Source organism: Trachypithecus francoisi, unplaced genomic scaffold (assembly GCF_009764315.1).
Source record: "Trachypithecus francoisi isolate TF-2019V2 unplaced genomic scaffold, Tfra_2.0 Lachesis_group0, whole genome shotgun sequence".
NCBI lineage: Eukaryota > Metazoa > Chordata > Mammalia > Primates > Cercopithecidae > Trachypithecus > Trachypithecus francoisi.
In genome coordinates this window covers 190,235,080-190,259,092 of record NW_022681453.1, presented here as the reverse complement: position 1 = coordinate 190,259,092, position 24,013 = coordinate 190,235,080, and the positions used below count along the sequence as shown (strand labels likewise).

At 34.7% G+C, this 24,013-nt stretch overlaps 1 long non-coding RNA gene across 1 annotated transcript in view; it reads right to left on the bottom strand.

The window, feature by feature from the left end:
• Nucleotides 1-784: 784 nt before the first annotated feature.
• Nucleotides 785-24,013, bottom strand: part of LOC117084387 — a 52,420-nt gene continuing 29,191 nt past the window's right edge. Inside the window, exons 9-11 of the long non-coding RNA XR_004437427.1 lie at nt 17,736-17,820; nt 4,004-4,061; nt 785-841 (exon numbers count right to left, since the gene is read on the bottom strand). This is a non-coding gene — a long non-coding RNA (uncharacterized LOC117084387). The remainder of the gene's footprint in view (nt 842-4,003; nt 4,062-17,735; nt 17,821-24,013) is intronic.

The following is a 24,013-nucleotide window of genomic DNA, read 5'->3' as shown; positions in this document are numbered from 1 at the left end:
TAATGATTGCCATTCTAACTGGTGTGAGATGGTATCTCATTGTGGTTTTATTTGCATTTCTCTGATGGCCAGTGATGATGAGCATTTTTTCATGTGTCTGTTGGCTGTATGCATGTCTTCTTTTGAGAAATGTCTGTTCATATCCTTTCCCCACTTTTTGATGGGGTTGTTTGTTTTATTCTTGTAAATTTGTTTGAGTTCTTTGTAGGTTCTGGATATTAGCCCTTTGTCAGATGAGTAGATTGCATTTTTCTCCCATTCTGTAGGTTGCCTGTTCACTCTGATGGTAGTTTCTTTTGCTGTGCAGAAGCTCTTTAGTTTCATTAGATCTCATTTGTCAATTTTGGCATTCGTTGCCATTGCTTTTGGTGTTTTGGACATGAAGTCCTTGCCCATGCCTATGTCCTGAATGGTATTACCTAGGTTTTCTTCTAGGGTTTTTATGGTATTAGGTCTAACATTTAAGTCTCTAATCCATCTTGAATTAATTTTCGTATAAGGAGTAAGGAAAGGATCCAGTTTCAGCTTTCTACTTATAGCTAGCCAATTTTCCCAGCACCATTTATTAAATCCTTTCCCCATTTCTTGTTTTTGTCAGGTTTGTCAAAGATCAGATGGCTGTAGATGTGTGGTATTATTTCTGAAGACTCTATTCTGTTCCATTGGTCTATATCTCTGTTTTGGTACCAGTACCATGCTGTTTTGGTTACTGTAGCCTTGTAGTATAGTTTGAAGTCAGGTAGCGTGATGCCTCCAGCTTTGTTCTTTTGACTTAGGATTCTCTTGGCAATGTGGGCCCTTTTTTGGTTCCATATGAACTTTAAAACAGTTTTTTCCAATTCTGTGAAGAAAGTCATTGGTAACTTGATGGAGATGGCATTGAATCTATAAGTTACCTTGGGCAGTATGTTTAATGTAACATAACTGTTGACATTATCCTTAAAATCTATCCAATCTGACTATTGTTCATTATCCCAATTTCTATCACTCTAGTCTAAGTCACTAGTATATCTACTTTGATCCCTGTCATGCCTATCATTCCTGTTTCTGCTTGTATTGTGCTAAATTGCATACCACACATAGGAGCTAAAATGATCCATTTAAAACATAAATCATGTCATGTTGCTTTCCTGCATAGACTTCAATGACATTTCACTGAACTTAGAATAAGGTGCAAACAATGATCATGGTCTACAAGAGACTATATAGTCAGACAACTACTCAAGACATTGCCTTTCTCTCCTTCCACTCTTCTCTCATTCATTTGACTTCATTAGTACTGGACATGTTGGTATTCCTTGGAAATAACAATTCTGTCCTGGCTAAGGCCCTTTTGTGCTTGGTGTTTCCTCATCCTGGAGTATCCTTTCCCCACATCTTGGTCTGAATTGCTGCCTTTCTTCGTTAAGGGATCTGTCCAAATATCTCAACAGAGAGAGTGTCCTTTAATAATCCTATTTAAAGTGGCATGAGACAAGTATAAAGTAGTCTGTGTTGTTTAAAGTGCTAGAAAATGTTGAAACTTAGTATTCTGGGGAAAAATCACTGAAGATCTTTGCATGGTACTTTTTCTTATCAGCTAGAAAAGTGGGAGAAAATAATGTATCTTCACAGAGTGCGGCAAAAATCTGAGAAAATATCTGCAGGATAATGGCTCCTTAACTGCATAACACAGTAAAGATATAAAATTCTATTTTATTGGTGATTGTAAATAATTGGGGGCAATATTTTTCTGACAGTGCTGATATGGGAAAACCATATACGCAGCACCTATATTTGTATGATGTTTGGATTTTACAGCTTCACAAATATTTGTATAGTTTTCTTCAAAGTCATTCTGTGACAATAAAAAATAGTACTACCTGTATTATCATCATTTATATATGAGAAACTGAGGCCCAAAATAGTGAAATGGCTTGCATTCACAGCCTACAAGTGCTAGATTTTGCACCTTATACCAACTTTTATCACTACAAATTTAGTATTTTTTCATAGCACTATATAACAGAAGGGGCAAATGCTAGAGGAAAATATATAAACCCAAATAGTCAATCTAATTAGATCCATGTCGAAGAATTATCTAGTAATTTTGATAAATTATCTATTAATGCATTTATACAAATAATGAACCATTTCTCTTTGATAAATTATCTATTAATGTATTATACAAATACTAAACCATTTCTGCTTATGCAAGGAAAGATACTTTTTCTATTGCTACAGTTATAAAAGCAAAAAGAAATTACAAAATGGTTGGAGGGAGTTAACAGTAGTTGTTGAGTTCCTGAGTTTGTCACCACAAATGGGAGGCTTTCACAGACCTTAAAATTAACTTCCTTCATTGCCAGTTGACCGGCTGCACAAGACAGCCTACAGATCTTCATTAAGTGGATTTAACAAGCTTGCTATGTTTTTCTTTCTAGCAACACAAGCTATATGACAATCTCCAAAGAGAATGCCCTTCTTGACAAGATTGATTCCTGACAAGCTGTCAAAGCAGCATAAAGCCAAGGCTAAGGCTGGGCGCGGTGGCTCAAGCCTGTAATCCCAGCACTTTGGGAGGCTGAGACGGGCGGATCACGAGGTCAGGAGATAGAGACCATCCTGCTAACATGGTGAAACCCCGTCTCTACTAAAAAATACAAAAAACTAGCCGGGCGAGGTGGCGGGCGCCTGTAGTCCCAGCTACTCGGGAGGCTGAGACAGGAGAATGGCGGGAACCCGGGAGGCGGAGCTTGCAGTGAGCTGAGATCCGGCCACTGCACTCCAGCCTGGGCGACAGAGCCAGACTCCGTCTCAAAAAAAAAAAAAAAAAAGCCAAGGCTCCAGTGAATTAATATAAATGAAGATCACCACCCTATGTACAATATCCAAGAAGGAGATGTCTCCAGGTCATAGATCCTGGAACTGTATGTTTAAGAAAGTTTTTAATCTGTTAGAATTCTAGGTATGAGAGGCATTGTGTGGCCACTCAAATCTTATTTTACAATTACAGAGGGAGCACCACACTTTAATTATGATGGTTCTAGAATATCATTTTCATGACCACTGCTTCAAATTTTAACATGTTATCATCAGAGAAATCAGCACAGAGCACAAAGCTTTCAGTTTAAAAATGTATGTTATTGTTTATTGTTTAAATTTTTATTAATTGCTACTATTTTCAATGTTCTGTGTTAAATTCCACAGAAGACACAGAGAAAATTATTGATTTTCTGCTCTATCATGGTTATTGTCTAGAGGATGGATGAGATGTTTATGCAGATGACCAGGGGATGAAGAAGAAAGTAGTCATTTCTATTAAAAAATACTAAGTTTGAGAGTTTGGGAAAATGCTTATTCTTATCATAGAGTCTGGGTTTCAGAGCTGGGTAGTTAGAGATTATTTAGTCTATTCTTCTCATTTTAGATATGAGGAAATCTAAGCCCTGGTTGGAAAACTTAGTTTTTTAGTTCATGTAGCTACTTAGTAACAGATTCAGGAGCAAAATAAGCTATCTGAGTTCCCAGTCTTCTAATATTTATAGGAATGGATGCACACAATGGTTAAGAATAATAGTTAGCCTTGGAACTCAGGAGAACTGAACACCTGGATGTATTTTATACCAGGCAGCCAACTGGTGGCCACTTCACCATTTAGAATCCTGGCTAGCTTCTCACGGCATATCCAACTATGACTTTTCCAGTGAGAGCTCTTCAGGAAAATGGGCCAGGGCTTTAAGAAAAGAAAGAAACAAACAACAACAAACAATTCTAGCCTTCAACAATCTGTACAACATCTAACTCTTAAATTGCTCAAGATTCTGCCTCATCACAACTCTCTCACAACCTTTAACACCAGTGCCTTCAACTACTGTCATTGACACAATATCCTGACCGGTCTTCATCCAAAACCCAGGTTCATACTGCCTATTGGACAGTTACACCTTAACATCTAAATAACATATCTAAATGGAAATATAACTGTAATAAAATGGGAAATCTCTAAAGCTGAGGTCCTTACCTCTGTTGCTGTGGTATATTTCTCCTGTTCTATGCTCCCTCTCTCCGTGCAATTAAACCTGCAAAATTTTAAAATCATTTGTCAATTGTGTTTCCACATTCATAAGTCATTTTCTTTCATGCCTCCTGCTCTCTAAAAGCTTCCCTGGCTTTTCTTTTCTCTGTGCTCTACCACTTACTAGAGTTGACAAATTTCTTAAAATCCCTGGGTGTCAGCATTTGCAATTGTAAAAGAAGGATGGTCATTTCAGTTACCTTAAAAAAGATGATTACGCTGGGATCATGGGGGTTATTGGATGACTTTTTCTGCTTATTTTTCTTTTGTGTTACTTTCTACATTTTCTGTAAAGAGCATTATTTACTTTAACAATAGCCAAATAAATGCACAAAATTAAAGCAAAAAAAAAAAAAAGAATTTTTTGTGCCACTTTTGTATTTTTATTTGAAAATGATATTTTCCTCTTTTAAATTCAAGCAGTAATAACTAATTATACAATGAAAAATCCCTTCATCTGTGGCAAAAACTGGTAACTATCGAGCAAACTTTTTTGCCTCTTACCGTGGCACGCAACCAAATTGCCGCATTGTCAGACTCACTGGCACTTAGGTGTGACCATGTGATAGTTTCCTAGCCAACAAGTAAAAGTAGTCATGTGCAACCTCCAAGCCTTCCCATAAAAATCTCCATCTGCAATGCTCCATGCTCCTTCTCCTTCCTCCAATTGAATTTTGCTCTCTATGAGAACTTTAGAAGTCAGTGGGAAAAAATGTTACGAAGTCGGCCATCCTGGGCTGCTGAACAACTGTACGACATAAGACACCCCCACCCTCATCATCACAATTAATGTAGAATCTCAATGAAGCGGTATGTGAGCAAAAAAAGACTCTTCCATTGCATTTGAGCCATCATGTGACTTGGACGGTACATGTTACAGCAGTAAGCCCATTTTAAATAGATCTGACTTCCCAGATGAACCGCTTATAACAATCAGAATAGACTAGGTTTTATTTGGTGGCAAACAAAACCCAAAATTCACAACAATTTAAAACACTAAAAGTTTATTTCTTGTTTCTGTAAACTTCTTGATAGTCCTGGTGACTGTCAGGCAGTTGTCCTTGTATATGAGTCAGCCATTCAAGCTGCTTTTACCCTGTGGCTCTACATTTTCAACACAAGACCCTGTGCATGCATACTGGCAGAATTTAAAAAGGGCTTTTCGTTTTTGTCAGCTCAAAAGTCAGTCGCACTCATTGTATTTGCCAGCTCTAGTTTCCTGGCTTCAGTTAACTGCAAGAAAACTATAATCTTCTGTAAGTCCAAGGAGAGAACAACTAGCTGTTAGTGAACACAGTCATGTCTACTACACAACTGTTATCTATTTCTAGAGAAATGAGGGTCTACCATATAGACAGTGTTTAAACTTTTGCTTTTTCATTTAACATATTTTGCAGATTTATATATAAATTATTCCTTTCTAATGGCAGAATTTATTTAATATGTCACTCATTGTTGGAAATTTACTTATTTCCAGACATTTTCTATTGCAGAGTATTGCTGTGAACATTATTTGAGTATATACTAGAATATCTATGAGATAAATTCCTAAAAATAAAATTTCTAGGTCATATTTGCATTTTTAATTTTGATATATAGTTTTATGATACATATATGTAATTTTATCCAATGAATTTGCATGAATTTACATCATTGGCAACAATTTAAAAAGGAAGTTGTTTCCTTTCAAGTTTGCAATGACAGTATATTATCAAAATCATGTGAGAGTATTAGGTGTAATCTGCATAGTAGCCTATCACATTGAGTCATGCATTATTTAACAATAGGGGTGCCTTCTGCAAAATGTGTCATTAGGTGATTTCCTCATTATGTGAACATCACAGAGTATACTTACACAAATGTAGATGGTATAGTCTACTATGCAATTAGGCTAGATGGCATAGCCTAGAGGCTACAAAACTCTATAGCACATTACTGTGCTGAATAGTGTAGGCAACTGTTGCACAATGTAAGCATCTGTGTATCTGGTCATAGAAAATGAACAGTAAAAATACAGTATATACTCTTATTGGCCTGTATATGTCACCTGTCTTGACTGAAACATCCTTATGTGGTACATGATTATATTTATATTTAACAGAGTAAACGTTACTGAATATTGATTTTGTTTCTAATATTCAAATTACATAAAACATTACACATAAATATGTACCCACATTTTAATTATTTTATTAGATTTTCCTTTTAGAAGTGGAATTACCATATCTACAAGTGTGAACTATTTTAATTTTCTTGATATTTTATCCAATTGCTTTACAAAAAGGTTTTACCAATTTACACTTCCTCCAGAGTTATGTGAAGGCCTCTCTCACTTCACTTCCACCAATATTAGGTTTTATCATTTTTTAATCTTTGTAAACTAGTAAGCTGCATAAGGGCAATACTGGAAATTGACAATGCCACCTCTGTAACAACTAACTTATGAGACATTAGCATGACAAATTCCATTATCAAGAATATTCTAAGGGGTTTTCTTAGCGTTGCATCTTTTTACAATGTAGCATCTTTTGGGAGGTAGAATCACTATTCCCCAGTGGCATGTGGTTTTTGTGAACATTTCAGTCATGTTATCTTGTTACAGGAATTCCCTATTTCCCTGTTCCAACAAATACCCTAAGCTGTGCCAATTCAAGACCTTCCTTAATATTAATCTGCAGAACCTGGAATAAATAAGCTGTTGCCCTTTAAGGGAAAGGGCAGTGTTGCTAAACTGAGAGGAAATACTACTGGAATGGCCAGGGGCTGTATCTTATTTAAAATATGAAGAATGAAGCTAAGCACAGATAACAAAAGAGAGAGATAATATTTTAGCAATTCTGAGTGTATAATTCCTGCCCTAGGTGCTTTGTTTTTCTATATCTCTTGCTTTCAACTTTAAGCTATTCTTTTCTTCCCAGCCAGTGAGTTTCTTTTGTATAAACTAATTTGAGCTGAATTCTTACCTTTTGCAACTGAAATAATTCCTACTAATACACACACTAAAGCAGTACCTTTACATACTTCTCTGCTACTTTGCATTCTGATAACCAGAACGTTAGTCATCATAGACAATGTAAATCTTATTAAATTTCATAAAGAAAGCAGTATTAGATCCACAAGTGCCTCCCAAATATTCAAAGATATTTTTCAGAACTTGCTATAATTTTAATATTACTGTATTGATTTGATTACAATATATTATTATAAACTGGAGATCCTTTTCTTGATATGTAATAGATGAGTCCAAAACCTATTAGCGTCCAACCTTGCTGAGTACCTGTTACAGAATTTTACTCTTTGCTGTCCCTTGAAGTAGGAGTCAAAGGCTATATTTTGGAGTAAGAGGCAGGTGCTTACATCTGGACACCTACCCAAACTTTAAAGCTGAACTAATCTAGAGTAGCTAGTTTTACAAAATTGAATAGATTGTTTTAGTTCAGTTTCCTCACCTATAAAAACCTCATTTGAATGACTAGTAGAATCCCTCCTTGTTCTCACATTCTAATGAATTTTATAGTAAAAATGAATCAATGTTATAGTAAATTTAACTTCAAAGTAGCAAGTCTGACCTTAATCCAGTCCAGTTTATGTTGAATAAATAAAATATTGCTTTCATTTATTCTCCTGTTGACATAAAAATGAACTGACACTTTAAAAATCTTCTGCTTTTATTTCGTTTATACAGTCACAATGACTTAGGTGTTTCTGAATAGCCTAGATCAATTAAAGCATTATATATCAATTGACATTTCAAAATCATTAGTTAAAAAAAGTTACATTTCTGGTGGATAGATTATTCTGTGATTATAAAAGGTCTATAAAATTTGTCCCTAGTTATATTAATAAATAATTATATTTGTAGGTTTATCATAAGAACTGTAGTTCTAAACACCTTTTATTTAAATAAACTCATGATTTTTCTGAATGGCAGTTCAATAGATATGGACATCTTTTTAGAAAACAATTAAATCAAGGTTTCCTTTGGGCATGCAATTGCTTGGCCTTGATATGGATTTTTAAGTTAGCATGCTAAAACTGTGGGATTCTCTTTCTTTTCTTTATTTTTTATCAAATCAAGAACCCACAAAATGAAATGATGCTACAGTAGAAACTACATTTGGCAAATAGAATGAGAGTAACAGCTCCAATTTTCTACTGTTTTTTTTTTCTTCCACATTAACATAATTCCATTAAGAATATCTACAGAGAGTTTCTGGTGTGCAAGACCATACATCAGATATTGCAGAAGATAAAAGAAATGAAACAGAAGTAACTGTATTCTAAGGTGAATGCCTTCTCCAGCAAAATGAATAAAATGCACACATACAAAAAATTATCATTGTTACATATTTATTGGGCATCTTTTGTCTCCAGGAAACTTACATTTTAATGAGAGAGACATACATAAAATAACTTTAAATACTGCTATGAAGAACGTAAAACATCACAATAAAATAGACAGTAACTGGGAAGTTACTTTACATTAGATGCTTTCTGCAGCAGTAGAATATAAACTAAGACCTGGATAACAAGAAAAAGCCAGTCAGAAAGATCTGAAGAAAGTATTTCAGGATGAGTGAATAGTTCAAGGCCTTAAGGCATTAATATAACATATTACTAACAAAGGAGGCTTAGGCTGAGGACAAGAGGCCAAGAGAATTCAGAGGTGTAAGAACATAAGTAAAAGCAGATATAGGAGATTTGTGAGAAACAAATTAAACCTACCTCAAATTTGAGCGGGTTTCATTAAATGGACATGTCAAGGTCAAGGAAGAGAACCCAAGATACAAGGAAAAGCATAAACTAGGAATTTCTAACACACAGTTACAGTCTTAGATTATGTAGTGAGGTTTAATATTTACCAAAATGAAAGAGGAGCATCAGGAGGTCTTTAGTGGACTTTTCCAAAAATGTCATGAAAAAACAGATACTGACTTCTTCTAGAATCTCAGAGCAAATACTTCCCCATAATCCAAGGTATTAATACTTTAGGAAATAAATCTGCTTTTAATTATTAAACTTGAAATTACATATCTTATTCTCCTGTCCTGTGTGATTTTTTAAATATTCATTTACAAAAATCCTTCTCTCAGAATTTTCCAGGGAATAATTATAATTATTTGAGAAATGATTTGTATAATTAAGAGCTAAAAGAAACTTTAAAGCTCACCTAACCCAAAACTCTAAATTTACAGATGAAGAGATCCAGAGAAGTAAATCTTGCCCATTGTCACAAAAATAATTGAAGAGATAATCAAGATTTGAACCTAATTCTGCATTGATTCCCAGTCCAATACCTTTTATTGTTTCCTTATTTTTAATTATGAGCATAATTACTTGTATACACCTATAACAGTAAAATTGTATATATAATGTAAACCATAAGATGTGTGTACAGTGTGTGTGTGGGATAATTAAATCAAGCATTTAACATATATTTTTATGGAGTGAAGGTTGTTGGTCAAAGGACATAAAATTAGTCAAAGGGCACAAAGTTTCAGTGATGCAAGGTAAATAAGTCCTGGAGATTTACTATACGGTATAGTGCCTGTAGTTTATTTTACATTGTATACTTTCCAATTTGCTAAAGGGTGTATCTTCTGTTATCCCTTCTTATGACAGAAAAGTAACAATAAATAAAGAGGGCAGGAGGAAATTTTTGGAGGTAATGGATGTGTTTATGGCATATATTGTGATGATGATTTCCTGGGTGTACACTTATCTCCAAAATCTTCAAGTCATATAGATTAAGTAGGTATAGCTTTTTTGTATGGCCAATCATATCTCAATAAAGTAACTTTTAAAATATCTGAGAAAACTCAGGCAACTAAAACAGAGTAAGATATGAAGTATATCAGATATAATTTGCTTAAATGAAAATTTTAAATATCATATCTTTGGATGCCTTTAATATTTTACAACTAGAGATGATCCAAGTTTTTTTCTTTAATGTCACAATCCTTCACTTGCATTCAGGTATGATTTCTTTTTTTTTTTTTTTGAGACGGAGTCTCGCTCTGTCGCCCAGGCTGGAGTGCAGTGGCCGGATCTCAGCTCACTGCAAGCTCCACCTCCCAGGTTTACGCCATTCTCCTGCCTCAGCCTCCCGAGTAGCTGGGATTACAGGCGCCCGCCACCTCGCCCGGCTAATTTTTTGTAGTTTTTAGTAGACACGGGGTTTCACCGTGTTAGCCAGGATGGTCTCGATCTCCTGACCTCATGATCTACCCGCCTTGGCCTCCCAAAGTGCTGGGATTACAGGCTTGAGCCACCGTGCCTGGCCAAATTTGTAAGATTTATTGACAGAAAGATTTCAATCTATCTGAAATATCACACTGTTCTATCACTCACTCAGCATTTTTGAAATTTAGCCTCCTTTTTATCTAAAACCACAATGTAAAAATTTGTTGATGCAGCTTCTGAATATTTTATACCAAATCCCTAAGTATTGTTCAAGAATTAGGGAAGAAACTTTAAGACCCTTGTATTTATCTTTACTAGATTAAGGATGATTACAGGCCAGGAGCAGTGGCTCATACCTGTAATCTCAGCACTTTGGGAGGCTGAGGCGGGCGAATCACCTGAGGTCAGAAGTTCGAGACCAGCCTGCCCAACATGACGAAACCCCATCTCTACTAAAAATACAAAATTAGCCAGGCATGGTGGTGCCTGCCTGTAGTTCAACTACTCAGTAGTCTGAAGCAGGAGAATTTCTTGAACTCGGGAGGTGAAAGTTTTAGTCAGCCTAGATCGTGCCACTGCACTCCAGCCTGGGCAATAGGAGTGAAACTCCATCTCAAAACAAAAAAACAAAAAACAAAAAAACCAATGGTTTTTAATTAACTTTTAAATATAAAAATGTTTACATGAAAGCACAGCGGGTGTATTCTCAAAAAAGGTTAAACTCTATCTTTTTTTTTTTTTTTTTTTTTTTTTTGAGGCGGAGTCTCGCTCTGTCGCCCGGACTGGAGTGCAGTGGCCGGATCTCAGCTCACTGCAAGCTCCGCCTCCCGGGTTTACGCCATTCTCCTGCCTCAGCCTCCCGAGTAGCTGGGACTACAGGCGCCCGCCACCTCACCCGGCTAGTTTTTTTTTGAATTTTTAGTAGAGACGGGGTTTCACCGTGTTAGCCAGGATGGTCTCGATCTCCTGACCTCGTGATCCGCCCGTCTCGGCCTCCCAAAGTGCTGGGATTACAGGCTTGAGCCACCGCGCCCGGCCTAAACTCTATCTTTTTAAAAAAATCTCTCTTTTAATGCTATTTGCATATGAAACTTGTATTCAGCTGCCTAATTTTTATCTTATTAAATGCAAAATAGATCTCTAAAATCCTACTAAAATAAAACTCAAAATGGACACACTGCATATACATACTTTTAAAAAACTCAATGTATTAGTTACCTTACAAACTGCAGTTTGTGTGTGAATCATCACAGTCATCACTTAACAAGCAGTTATTTTTGGATAGAATGCCTAAGCCCAATAGTGACAACAACATCACAATTCAGTTTAATGAGAATGGCTATTTCTGAGTGAAACAGAGAAAAGTGAGAACAAGAGCAACATGACTAGTTCCTAAGAATGCATATAACTTCCAATTATGCCAGCTAATGGATTTTTAAAGATTGTCCTAGATCTTTCCTTTAATTCCATTGATTTGATTTTCCATTTCTTTCTCTGTTCTCAGATTCATTTTTGTTGTGAGCACAGTCAAAGCAGCACTCAAAGCCAAAAATGTTTTCTAGCAAGTTGGGCTAGGGTTCGGTTGGCACTGGTTGCTCAAATATAAAAAACAAATGAGAAGATGAGAAGTATATTAGTGAAGTGCAATAGCCCCAAATGGGAAAAGGATAGACTTGTTGAATATGAAAGAGACACCTTAATTCTCTAACATTCATTTGGCACAACTGTAAAAGTAGAATATTAGATTTACCCTTTATCCTCTAATATGGTTTTGATCTTATTACTACTGTATAAACTTTTAGAATTAGATGATCTCTAAGTTAACTTTAGCGATCACCCAAAGTAGTCCATACATCATTTGAGTTGGATGAAAAACTTCGTGCATTTATTTCTATGGAGTGGCTCCTTAGAAGTTTCTGGCAAATCAAAGAATTGTCCTGAATCACTCCTTATCTTTCAATGGTTGGGAAATTCGGGACCTCATAAGAAACCTGACTTCTCTACTTCACATGCTCAGCATCAGTAATTGAGGGAAACCTCACAACCTCAATCATAGGCTAGTATTTTTTATTTGACATCAGATGATATTTAGTCTTTGAACTAAAATTGTTTGTTGATAATACTCAGACTCTTCAATTCAATGTGGTTCAATGTCCTGGCACAGGATTTCTGGAAGATTTTGGGACAAAAAAATAAAAAACAAACAAAAAAAAAACCTTCTTATGATTAACTCAGCCTGTTTTCTCTCAGCACAGGGAATTTACTGGAGCTCAGAATAACAGTATTCTGAAATAGCTCTTATAGATGATATATGACTGCTTGAGCTTCTATCAGTAGCATTCCTTCCATACTTTCCCTGTACCCAGATATCTGCCTAATTATTTAACCAACAATAAACCCCAATATGTACAGTGAAGGTGAATTTTGAATGGTCTTGTGATTCTGAATTCAGTTTAAGTGAGGTTCTCGCCAGCATGGAAGCTTGTCCTTAACATAATTTCCATGAAAATGTACAATATTAAACACCTTTCTCTGTCTCTCCTTTACCTACTCACTAAGCTCTCTTGTGGATCAGACACAGTCACAAATTACCCCTTCTGATTTATAAACATCTAACAGTTTTGCTTTATCAATCTTAATTAACTTGCTTTAGAAGTACTAACCAGAAAGGAGAAGCAAAGGGAAAGAGATTAGGAAAGAAGCTTATGTTGAATTTTAAAGAATGCATTGCTGGGAGGTCAAACTTAATACTGTATTCCTTTCAAATATGCTATTCCTCATGGGCATGAAAACACATTAGTAGTTAACACACACTCTCCTCAAGATAAAATAAAAGTTTCAAAAATCAAAATATTGATGACATTGTCCCAATAGTTTGTTTTTAAAGACAGGAAAGAGTTTTCTAGTGACTTGGGCTAAGCTTGGGATAGCACTGGTTGCTCAAATACAAAGAACAAATGAGAAGATGAGAGGTACATTAGTGAAGTGCAATAGCCCCAAATGGGAAAAGGATAGGCTTGTTGAATATGAAGGAGACACCTTAATTCTCTAACTTTCAGTTGGCACAACTGAAAAATTAGAATATTAGATTTACCCTTTATCCTCTAACATTGTTTTGATCTTATTACTGCTGTATAAACTTTTAGAATTAGATGATCTCTAAGTTAACTTAGGACAACTAAGTTATCATCTGGGATCCATGGACCCGAAGTAGTCCATACATCATGTGAGTTGGATGAAAACCTTTGTGCATTTATTTATTTGGAGTAGCTCCTTAGATGTTTCTACCAAATACAAAGAAATTTCCAGAATCACTCCTAATCTTTCTATGGTTGGGAAATTCAGGACCACACAAGAAACATGACTTCTCTACTTCACATATTCAGCATCAGCCGTTGGAAACCTCATACCCTTAATCACAGGCTAATATTCTTTATTTGATATCAGACGTTATTTAGTCTGTCAACTAAAACTGTTTCTTGATAATACTCAGACTCTTCAACTTCAATTCCGTGTGGTTCAATGTCCCAGCACAAGATTTCTGGCAGATTTTGGATAAAACAAAAACAAAAACAAAACACCCTTCTTATTATTAACCCAGCCCAGACGGTGATATCTCACACATTGTCCTTGCTGGGTTCAATAAATCTGACACTTGTCCTGCTGAGCTGATGTAATCCACATCTTGTCTCTCTTCAATTCGTTTGTATTCCTTTCATCACAATTGCCATGTATTCTGATGCTTTTATTTATAACTAAGAAAAACATTTTGGATACTGCCTTTGGCTTTCTTCCAAAAAGCCAACAAGATGACACCTTTTAATTCAACAGCCAACCCCTCTGTAGCTTAACCATTTCGAGTACATTCTAATATTGATTTTTATATATTTTTCCATTGATAATGATTTTCTATCTTTAAAAATAGGTACTCTCTTATTTCTTGCAATCAACTTGCCTGTCTTTTACTGTGCTAGAAGTTGTTATTCATCTTGTAATAAAGCAAGGTGGTCTAAAGCCAAAGTAGCACTTCAGTCACACCACATTGACCTACGAGATGCATTACCCTAAAATATGACTTTAAAAGATCCGGATAGCTCAGTTGAGGTCTTGGGGGAATCTCCTACAACTCTTCTGTTCAGGCCACAAGTTTTCTCTTAACTTTGTTCTTAATCTTTTAGATAGATCTGTAAGATTTTATAGATATTATAGATTCTGTAAGTTTCCCAGCTCTTGTTATTGAGAGAAAGATGTCTTCATAAATCTCTCACAGATAAATATGGAAGATTAAGCTGTCAGAACTAGAAATTGTGTGCTGCAAGTGATTTCTTGTATGACATTAGGTAAACTTCTTCACTTTGCTTGTTCTCATCTTTTTTTGTTTGTTTGTTTTGTTTATGTAGTGAATGTCAATTACACTTATGTTTTCTGTTCTTTCATAGAACATATGACTGGGACAACATGAGAGAAACAGCTTTGTGGGTTTTTGCATACTGCAATACTGTGATTATTAAAAACGAAAATGCAATAGAAACATTAGAAATAACAAGTAGAACCTAAATGGTCTTCAACAGAGGTGCTAAACGATTTGACTGCAGTAATCGTACAGGCTTTAGCTAAGCGTAATGTGACTGATTATCAGCTTTAACACAAAACATTTTCAGGCTTTTCTTAGTTGATGTGACTACATCAAAGTGAGCACCTCCAATGTTAGCTCACAAAAGTTTTCACTGGCCGGGTGCAGTCACTTACACCCGTAATCCCAGCACTTTGGGAGGCCGAGGCGGGCAGATCACCTGAGGTCAGGAGTTCGAAACAAGTCTATGGCGAAAACCCGTCTCTACTAAAAAAAATATAAAAATTAGTTGGGGGAGGTGACAGGCACCTGTAATCCCAGCTACTAAAGAGGCTAAGGCAGGAGAATTGCTTGAACCCGGGATGCAGAGGTTGCAGTGAGCTGAGATCGCACCATTGCACTCTAGCCTAGGTAACCAGAGTGAGATTCTGCATCAAAACAAACAAACAAAAAATATAGTTTTCATTTAGCATACATAGTTATTGTTTCTGCCTCAGGAATCATCATGTTCCAGGAAAATAAATAAGCCAGGTCTAAATATATCCTAAGAAATTTTGATAAGAAATAAGTAGCATCCTTAGTTCTGCCATGAAGATATTATTAATCTTATACTATATTTAATGAATAAACAAAGTTATATATGAAGTTTTTGTGCCCTAGCATTTGTGGCATTGGTTGTGTTAATAATCAGAATAATTATTAGTGATAATTATCAAGATAATATGCCAGGAACATTTCTGAATTTTTTTAGTTTACTTTGAAAATAAAGTTGAATAAAGGACAAAATGGCCATTGTCATTGTGAAGAAACTTAGTAATGGTTTTCTCCATCTGTAAAATGCATTAACCTGCATTTTATTGTACTAATTTCTTTAATAATTATATAAAAATTATATAATTTACATTTATATGATAGCACATAATATCTGACTTTGGTTGGTTAAAACCACCTATCCAAAGTCAGATGTTACGTGCCATTGTATAAATGTTTTTATCTAACTGTTACTATTTGTGTTGGTTATCCTTAAATACCACATATAGAGTGTGCTCAACAATTTAAAAACTAAACATAGAAAAATACAAAGACTTCCATTATTTTGCAATATGGCAAACTAAACATTAATGGAATCACTTCCCATAACCATAAAACTAATTTTGATGAATAAAATGTGAAAACAACAAAAATCCTATGTACAGAATAGGAGAGAATTCTGTGAGTGCTGGAGCTTACATTAACCTGGAGTCAAGTGTCCATCACTGATAGCCTAAAGCCTCTATTATAATCAGTCAACTGCACTGGAGAGAGGAGGACAGTGACTAGGGTGCTGGCAGAATGGCAGCTCAGTTAAGAGAAATGCGGAGAAAAACAAGGCTTCTGAACAATCATAAGTTAAAGTCAGTTAAAACCTGACTGGAGAGAGTTAGCAGAGATATGTTTACCAGTCTCTGATTCCAAGTGAAGCTGAACAAAGAAGAAAATGTTTACTACGAAAATTCTTTAAGTATTATTTTGTTTATAATGGACACACGATAATTGCACATATTTATGTGGTGCAGTGATGTTTCATTGCATGTATACATTGTATAATAAAAGATAATTAGCATATATGTCATTTTAATTTATCATTTCTTTATGGTGATAGTATTGAAAATTCTCTCTTCTAGTTACCTTGAAATATACAATACACTATTAGCTATAGTCACTCTACTGTGTAATAGAACACCATAACTTATTCTTCCTGTCTAACTGCAACTCTACACACCGAGCAACTGCTCCCCCTTCCTGCCAACCCGCTATCTCTGATAGTGTCTATTCTACTGCTTATACTTTGTTTTGTTTTGTTTTGTTTTGTTTTTTGAGACAGAGTCTTGCTCAGTCACCCAGGCTGGAGTGCAATGGTGTGATCTCAGCTCACTTCAACCTCCCTGTGCCGGATTCAAGCGATTCTCCTGCCTCAGCCTCCCAAGTAGCTGGGATTTCAGGCATGCGCCACCAGGCCCACCTAATTTTTGTATTCTTATTAGAGACGGGGTGTCACCATGTTAGCCAGGCTGCTCTCCAACTGCAGACCTCAGGTGACCCACCTGCCTTGGCCTCCCAAAGTGCTGGAATTGCAGGAGTGAGCCACTGCGCCCGGCCTCTACTGTCTGCACTTCTATGACAGTAACTTTTTTAGGTTCCATATATGAGTAATTTCATGCAGTGTTTTTGTCTATCCGGGCCTGGGTTATTTCGTTTAACATAATGTCCTCCAGTTTCATTCATGTTGCTGCAAATTTCTTTGAGAATTCTTAACAGCAAGTTTGCATTTATATGAGTCTGGGGACAGATTTACCACCACCTTTGGGACAAAAATCTCCAAGCTGAAAATTTCTTTTAGAGTGGTTCCAGGTTGGTATTACCCTCAGACTCCTAGAAAAGGTTAAAAAAAAATCCAGAAAAATGTGTATTTTCAAAACAAGTCTCAAAGAATTCACATAAAATTCTAAGTTATATGATAAGCCTAAAATTAATATATATATAAAAGGAAATATTTAAACATTTCTCTCCATATGAATTAGCAGAAAATAATGAAATGTTAAACCCATAAAGTCTGCAAGTATTAGAATTATCAGACAAGAATATAATGTCGATAATGTTGAATATGATTTTTTTTAAATGCTTTGAAAAGTAAGGCCAAGTAAATCTGAAAAATAATAAAATGTAAAATGCAGACATTAATGTAATAACAGGATTTAGAAACTCAATGCACAAAACATACAGTACAGTAGAAACATCAGATGTATCCTCCATGAATAAAATGGTGAATAGTAGTAAAGTAATTAAACCAACTGCAGAACAGAAACTACATGAAAAATAGGAGAGATTGGAAGATATATTGACTAAGGTAAGAAGATTTAACATAATCTATTTTTAGAGTACCTTATGCTTTAGGAGGCTTAGGAGGGAGAATCTCTTGAGGCCAGGAGTGTGGAACCAGCCTGAGAAATATAGCGAGACCCTGGGTCTGCAAAAAGAAAAATAAAACATTTAGCAAGACATGGCACACACCTACATTTCCAGCTACTCAGGAAGCCGAGGCTGGAGGATCACTTGAGCCCAGAAATTTGAGGTTGTGTTGAGCTATGATTGCACCACTGCACCATTCCAGCCTGGGTGACAGAGCAAGGCCCTGTCTTTGGAAAAGAAAAAAAAGGTTGCGGGGAGTGGAGAGAAGAAGCAATAATTTAAAAACATAGCAGAGAGTTTGAATACTGATGGAAAAAAATTATTCCTCAAATTGGTAACATAAATAATTCAAAAAGTAAATATTTTTTAAAAATGCAAATGAGAACATAGTAAAATACCAAAGACAAAATTAAAAGCAGTCAGTGACAAAATATAGACTAACTGTAAAAGGTCTATGATTAGATATTGGCAACAATAAAATTTAGAATATAATGTAATTACATCATTACAGTGATTAGCTAAAAATATTTAAAAAGTAATCTTGGAAAATCTATGCTCAGTGAAATTATCTTTCAGTAATGAGGATAAAATAAAATTATTTTTAGGCACACTCAAAGTAAAAACATATTCTACCAGTAAACTGTAAAAGAACTTCTAGAGAAATTCTTTATTTAAAAAAAATCAATTCCAAAGGAAGGTCTGAGGTTCAAGAAAAAATACTGAACGAAGAAAGTGATATTATATCAGTAAAACTAAAGGCAGAAATTAATTATATTAAACAATAGTAATAGTATGCAGTTTAAAAATTAATCAATTAACATATATATAAATCATGACCAAAAAGTAAAATAGTGGCAAGTGAGAGGAATTCTTATAGGGATAGATTCAATATAATTCTTCGTGTTAGCTTTAGAATTTATTAAAATGTATATATTAATTTTAAAAATTATAGAAAAACTACTAAAATATAGATTTGATATAAATTCTAAACCAGTAGGTGGAAAAATTACAATGACTGAAAAAATACCCTCAAATGGACTGACAGAATTTATAAATGAATCATAATCAACGTAAGGCTAAAGTAAATATTGTATTAAAATAAAAATAAAAATTGTCACACTGTATTTTAAGAATATATTTTTAAAAATATTTCTATAAAGAAGAGAAAAAACACATGAGGCAAATTCAAGCAAAATAAATATATTGGATGTGTCTATATTAATATCAGATAAAAGGTACTTTAAATCAAAATACAAATAAACAGAGTAATCAGATATTGAGAAAAGATTCAATTCACCAGAAAGATTATAAAGTTGAATGCAATTAACAGCAAAGTTTCAAAACTTATAAAAAAGAAAAATTATGGAATCCCAAGAAAATGAAAAATTTATCATCATGAGAGGTTTTAACATATCTCTATCAGATATTAATGAAAAAATAAGAGATTAAATTAATAAGTGGAGGATTTGAAAAATTCAGTAGACTTTTCTGTGTCTTTTTTCCCCCCACTCCCTCTAGAAATCCCGTTACAATGATTCTAATGGAATAAATGGAATTAACCTATCACCTGAAAATAATGGGAGACATTACCTATAGTGGATGAGTTAATTTAACAAATTTATGGAAGACAGAATGTGAAAGTGATAGGAGAGAGAGAATCACAGAAGTAACAGACTAAACTATACATAAGGGAAAATGTAATGGGAGAAAGGAGATCATTTTCCAGACAGAAACCCAAAGATGCCCTAGCATAGAAGTTCACAGGTACAGAGAAAGTCCAACAGAAAACAGGAAGTTAAAGACTCTCTAAAAACCTGCCTCTGACTTAAAAATATATTAAAAGTCTTTCATTATACTTTTGTAACTATAAATTTTCTCCATTTTTAGAAACAATTAACCTAAAAAAGATATGCAGGAAAAGCATGCTGTGAACAACATAATGATAATTTTTTAAAAACATCTCATGAAAATAGGAAAAAAAGATACTGCTCACAAAACTGTAGCTCATACAACTGTCCTTTACCCTTTTGCTAGCTAGATATGCTGAGGCATAAAATTACAAATCCACATTTCCTTGCAATTAGTTATGTGAATATAAAGTGGAATCTGTAAATTCTTTTTTCTGTGTGTCTTTAAAGTAACACTGCAGCCAGTGGCATCTTCTTGATCAGTTGTGGTTTTAGAAATAGTACTCTTATGTACTGTCTTTTCAAAACTCAGAACAGTTTTGCCTTGTTCTGAGTGACAGCCCTGAAGGCCTAATCTACAACCTAGACTGGCAGTACTTTTAGTGATTTTCTGACTTGCCATATCCTTTAATCAAATTCCTTCCTTCTTAAAGTACTTGTAGAATTTTCTGTTCACTATAGTTATTCCTGACTGATAAAGGTATCCACTATCATTGCTTCTCACTTTTTTTATTTGAATATCTTAGCCAATATAATAAGATCAGAAAAAAGAAAAAATATGAGTAACAGAAAGGAAGTAAACTATTATTAGGTGCAAATAATATGATTGTGTATATCTACGTCCATTAAATCAAGCTTGTTCATTGGGTGGTGTAAAATCCTCATTCTCACTCAATTTTGTCAGTAAGATCAATTACTATAAAAGGAGGGCATATTAATGACCCCATTTTAGTTGTATACTTGCCTACCTGTCCTTGTAGTAGGATCACTGCAACTCAGCAGAAATATGATTTAGAGTGGTCAGAGTATTTTCATAAAAATACTTTGTTGCCAACATGGCGAAACCCCATCTCTACTGAAAAATACAAAAATTAGCTGCGCATAGTGGCAGGCGCCTGTAATCCCAGCTCCCTCGGGAGGCTGAGGCAGGAGAATCACTTGAACCCAGAAGGCGGAGGTTGTAGTGAGCCAAGATGGCACCACTGCACTCCAGCCTGGGCAACAGAGTGAGACTCCATCTCAAACAACAAAACTGAGTAGACGACAACAACAAAACAACACTTTGTTTTTAATTGTCTGAACTGTTTTTTTTTTTTTTGAGATGGGATCTTGCTCAGTCTCGAAGGCTGGAGTGCATTGGTGCCATCTCTGCACACTGCAACCTCTGCCTCCTGGGTGCAAGCGATTCTCCTGCCCCAGCCTCCCGAGTAGCTGGGACTACAGGAACCCGCCACAACATCTGGCTAATTTTTGTATTTTTGGTAGAGACGGAGTTTCACCATGTTGGCCAGGCTGGTCAGGAACTCCTAATCTCAAGTGATCCACCCGCCTCAGCCTCCCAAAGTACTGGAATTATGGATCTGAGACACTGCTACTGGACTATCTGAATATTTTTTTAAAAATTGGTCTTGGCACACCATTTTGGATTATTTTTTTCTCAAACGTTTTGAAAATGTTATTCTATGTTTGGGTTTCCATTGTTTCTATTAAGAAGTCAGCTAGCAATCTATTATTTGTTAATAGCAATCTTTTTTTTCTCTCATAAGTCTTTTATGAACATTGCCTTTTTAATTATTTAGTTTTATTACTGTGTGACAATAGGCATTATATTTTATGTATCTTACTATGATTCATTTGGTTTCCTGAGTCTAATGATTGGTGTTTTATAAAAATTTATGGCAAATTTTTTAGGCATCATTTGTTCCAATATAGCTCTATTTCTTCAATTTTTAAAATTCAGGTGATTCAATTACGTTAGATTTTCTGATTCTCTTCTTTATGTTTCCTAATGTTTCATGCTTTCTATTTCTTTGTTTTTCTGTTATATAGTCTGATTAAGTTCCTGAATATATTTTCCAGTGCATTCTTTCCTCAGTTGAATTAAAACTACTGATAATGCCACTTATTTATTTAAATGTTTTTAATGATTATTTAAATGATTTTATTTTTCACTTTCAGAAATCTTATTTAGTATATTTTTTCAAAGACATTTTGTCATTTTCATTGTCACATGTTACTTTATGTTTTTAAACTGCATTAACAAATTTGATTTTATGTCTATCAATTATTGAAAATGTTTTCTCTTTCTACCCAATGTCAAGTTGAGACAGAAATTCCTCATACTTATTCTGGATATGAGATTTGTCCATTGTCCTCTGTACTTCTTCAGGTCATTAAAATCTAAGCTCAGATGTCTTTGGTTTGGCAAATACCCTCAAGTAACCACCTGTTTCAGTTCTCTGCTTATAACTCTGAGTTTCTACTTTCAAATATTTTTTGGCATCTAAAAATTTCCATCTTTCTTGCAAGATTGTCTGTGTTTTGAGAGGAATGGGTTTGTAAGAATATTTTATCTAGCAATTGCAATTGATTTCAACAAGAGTTTGTTCAGTTATCGAACTGTTTGTTCATATCAGTTTGTTCATACCATCTGAAACAAGAATTGATTTTTTCTTGTTTATTACTTCTTTCCCCAAATGCAATGAGGTAAAAGGAAAGTCTGGTACTTGGCCTGTCTTAATCAGCACTATATCTTGTCCATATGAAACAGTTTCTGATATGTATTAATATTTATTGAGTAAATACAAATTATGAGTCCCTCTAGTTCATTTATTTTAATATTTATTTGCATTTTATGATTTCAATACAGAAAATTATTAACAATTACTATAACCTCTAAGTGTATTTACAACACTTTTATGTATTTCCTTATTTTTCAGCTGTGAGTGTGCATTAGTTTTTAGTAAGAAGATATTGTTTAAGAATTAAAGATGTCATATGATAAATACATTTTAAAATTGCTAACTACCCAAAGAAAAAAGTTACAGGTAATAAAACGACAAGTTAACAGTAGCTATCTATGGGTGGTAAAGGATAGGTTGTTTGTTTTTTAAAATTTATTCCATCTTTAAAATGTTCTAAAATTATATTGTTTTCAATAAACAAAATGTTTATTTTAATTCAATAGACACTCTAGATGGTCTAGAGGCAATTATTTTCTTTAAAATCCTATGTAAAATGTAAACACCTATTTTTAAACTGAAATATATTAATTGATTAATATATGTCTGACTCATGCTAAGTACCTTATGTATATTGTATCCATTTTTACAAGCCAATAAAATCTTTTATGCATAATGAAACTAAATACAGTTAAGGAACTTTCCGTGACCCTACATGTATGTAAAAGATTGTAATAGCAGAGAAATGACAACTGCCAGGGAAGACATAGAGCTGAAACCCTTAGTCTGTGACTTTTATGGAATGTCAAAGCCATGTCTTTAAATATTGGCCTAAACTTCCTCATCCCCTGTGAAGAGGTAGTGCTCCCATCTATGAAACATCAATGGAATTTCATTAGAGAAGCAGTACTCTGGCTGTATTAGTTTGCTAGGGCTGCTATAACACACACAGATGGGGTAACATAAGCAACAGAAATTTATGTCCTCACAGTTCTGGAGATTAGAAGTCTGAGCCCAAGGTGTACGCAGGATTGGTTTCTTCTGAGGCCTGTCTCCTTGGCTTGTAGATGGCCACCTTCTTGCTGTATCCTCACGTGGTATTTCTTTTGCGATCATCATGCACCACGGCTGTCTCCCCGTTTGTCACTCTCCTCTAATAAGGACATCAGTCATAGTGAATTAGGACCTACCGGAATCACCTCATTTTAACTTAGTTACATGTGTAAAGCTCGTGTCTCCAAATATAGTCATATTTTGAGATACTGGGGGCTAGGACTTCAACATATAAATATTTAGAGTAAGATAATTCAGCCTATAACACAGCCATACTGAAAGAAGTGGGCAAAAATGTAGTTCTATGTTAATAATAGTGCTCTATAATAACTTGAAGCTAAAAAAGACAAAATCCTTGCAACTCTGTAGAATACAGTCTTTGATTAATACATACGGGTATTTCTGGCTTGATTATGTTGGCATTTTCCCAATATATGGTTATAATTTGTTGTGATGAACATTTGCTATAATTTAGTAGTTAAATTCAACAAGGAGCTATTGTGTTCCAAGTACCATGGGACATTTCTAGTACGAATCCTTGATGCAACACCAAAGAGGCTTACGATATTACTAGTGTGGGAAGAGGAATCAAAAAAGATGTATATTAACTCTTGTAATAGCAGAGAAAGCACTCAATAAATGACAGCTGTTAAGTAAATTATATAGGAGAGATACACAGTACATTGGATTTTAAAAGAATAGATTTCATTTTAGGGGCCCTATAATATCAGTGTGCTTATTATTTTAATTGTGCGGTGGTTTGTGTGGACCCTTTTCCTCTTCGATTTAAGCATATGAGGTAAACATCAGCACAGCTTTTGGGAAGACC